This window comes from Mustelus asterias, chromosome 19 (genome assembly GCF_964213995.1).
Source record: "Mustelus asterias chromosome 19, sMusAst1.hap1.1, whole genome shotgun sequence".
Lineage (NCBI taxonomy): Eukaryota > Metazoa > Chordata > Chondrichthyes > Carcharhiniformes > Triakidae > Mustelus > Mustelus asterias.
The window spans coordinates 20,750,176-20,753,025 of record NC_135819.1 but is presented as its reverse complement, the minus strand read 5'-3'; positions in this window follow the sequence as shown (position 1 = coordinate 20,753,025).

Below are 2,850 nucleotides of genomic sequence, written 5' to 3'. Positions count from 1 at the left end.
ACCGTCACTCTCTCACTCTGACCATCACTCTCACTCTGACCGCCACTCTCTCACTCTGACCATCACTCTCTCTCTAACCATCACTCTCTCACTGACCATCACTCTCTCACTGATCGTCATTCTCTCACTGACCGTCACTCTCTTGCTCTGACCCTCAATCTCACTCTGACCGTCACTCTCTCTCTGACCGTCACTCTCTCACACTGACCGTCACTCTCACTCTGACCATCACTCTCTCACTAACTGTCACTCTCTCACTGACCGTCACTCTCTCACTGACAGGCACTCTCACTCTGACCGTCACTCTCACTCTAACCATCACACTCTCACTCTCACCGTCACTCTCACTCTGACCATCACTCTCTCACTCTGACTGTCACTCTCTCTCTGACCGTCACTCTCTCACTATGACCGTCACTCTCACTCTGACCATCACTCTCTCTCTAACCATCACTCTCTCACTGACCGTCACTCTCTCACTCTGACCGTCACTCTGTCTCTGACCGTCACACTCTCACTCTGACCGTCACTCTCTCTCTGACCATCACTCTCTCACTGACCGTCACTCTCACTCTGACGGTCACTCGCACTCTGACCATCACTCTCTCACTCTGACAATGACTCTCTCTCTGACCGTCACTCTCTGACTCTAACCGTCACTCCCACTCTGACCGTCACTCTCTCACTCTGACCGTCACTCTCTCACTGACCGTCACTCTCTCACTGACCGTCACTCTCTCACTGAGAGTCACTCTCACTCTGACCGTCTGTCTCTCACTGACCGTCACTCTCTCACTCTGACCGTCACTCACTCACTGACTGTCACTCTCTCTGACGGTCACTCTCTCACTCTGACCATCACTCCCTCACTCTGACCGTCACTCTCACTCTGACCATCACACTTTCACTCTGACTGTCACTCTCTCACTGACCGTCACTCTCTCACTCTGACCTTCACTCACTCACTGACTGTCACTCTCTCACACTGGCGGTCACTCTCTCACTCTGACCATCGCTCCCTCACTCTGACCGTCACTCTCACTCTGACCATCACACTTTCACTCTGACTGTCACTCTCTCACTGACCGTCACTCTCTCACTGAACGTCACTCTCACTCTGACTGTCACTCTCACTCTCACCGTCACTCTCACTCTGACCATCACTCTCTCACTCTGACTGCCACTCTCTCTCTGACCGTCACTCTCTCACCATGACCGTCACTCTCACTCTGACCATCACTCTCTCTCTAACCATCACTCTCTCACTGACCGTCACTCTCTCACTCTGACCGTCACTCTCTCTCTGACCGTCACACTCTCACTCTGACCGTCACTCTCTCTCTGACCGTCACTCTCTCTCTGACCGTCACTCTCTCACTGACCGTCACTCTCACTCTGACGGTCACTCACACTCTGACCATCACTCTCTCACTCTGACAATGACTCTCACTCTGACCGTCACTCTCTGACTCTAACGGTCACTCCCACTCTGACCGTCACTCTCTCACTCTGACCGTCACTCTCTCACTCTAACCGTCACTCTCTCTCTGACCGTCACTCTCTCACTCTGACCGTCACTCCCACTCTGACCGTCAATCTCTCACTCTGACCATCACTCCCTCACTGACCGTCACTCTCACTCTGACCGTCACTCTCTCACTCTGACTATCACTCTCACTCTGACCGTCACTCTCTCACTCTGACTATCACTCTCACTCTGACTGTCACTCTCTCACTCTGACTGTCACTCTCACTCTGACCGTCACTCTCTCACTCTGACTATCACTCTCACTCTGCCCATCACTCCCTCACTCTGACCATCACTCTCACTCTGACCATCACACTTTCACTCTGACCGTCACTCTCTCACTCTGACCGTCACTCTCTCACTCTGACTGTCACTCTCTCACTGACCGTCACTCTCTCACTGACCATCACTCTGACTGTCACTCACACTCTGACCGTCACTCTCACTCTGACCCCCACTCTCTCACTGACTGTCACTCCCACTCTGACCGTCACTGTCACTCTGACCGTCACTCTCTCACTCTAACCGTCACTCTCTCTCTGACCGTCACTCTCTCACTCTGACCGTCACTCTCATCTGACCGCCACTCTCTCACTCTGACCATCACTCTCTCTCTAACCATCACTCTCTCACTGACCGTCACTCTCTCACTGATCGTCATTCTCTCACTGACCGTCACTCTCTCGCTCTGACCCTCAATCTCACTCTGACCGTCACTCTCTCTTTGACCATCACTCTCTCACTGACCGTCACTCTCTCACTGACCGTCACTCTCTCACTGACAGTCACTCTCACTCTGACCGTCAGTCTCTCACTGACCGTCACTCTCTCACTCTGACCGTCACTCACTCACTGACTGTCACTCTCTCACTCTGGCGGTCACTCTCCCACTCTGACCATCGCTCCCTCACTCTGACCGTCACTCTCACTCTGACCATCACACTTTCACTCTGACTGTCACTCTCTCACTGACCGTCACTCTCTCACTGACCGTCACTCTCACTCTGACTGTCACTCTCTCACTGACCGTCACTCTCTCACTGACCGTCACTCTCTCACTCTGACTGTCACTCTCTCACTGACCGTCATTTCTCACTGACTGTCATTCTCTCGCTCTGACTGTCACTCTCGCACTGACCGTCAATCTGTCACTCTGACCATCAGTCCCTCACTGACCATCACTCTCTCACTCTGACTGTCACTCTCTCTCTGACCGTCACTCTCTCACTATGACCGTCACTCTCACTCTGACCGCCACTCTCTCACTCTGACCATCACTCTCTCTCTAACCATCACTCTCTCACTGACCGTCACTCTCTCAC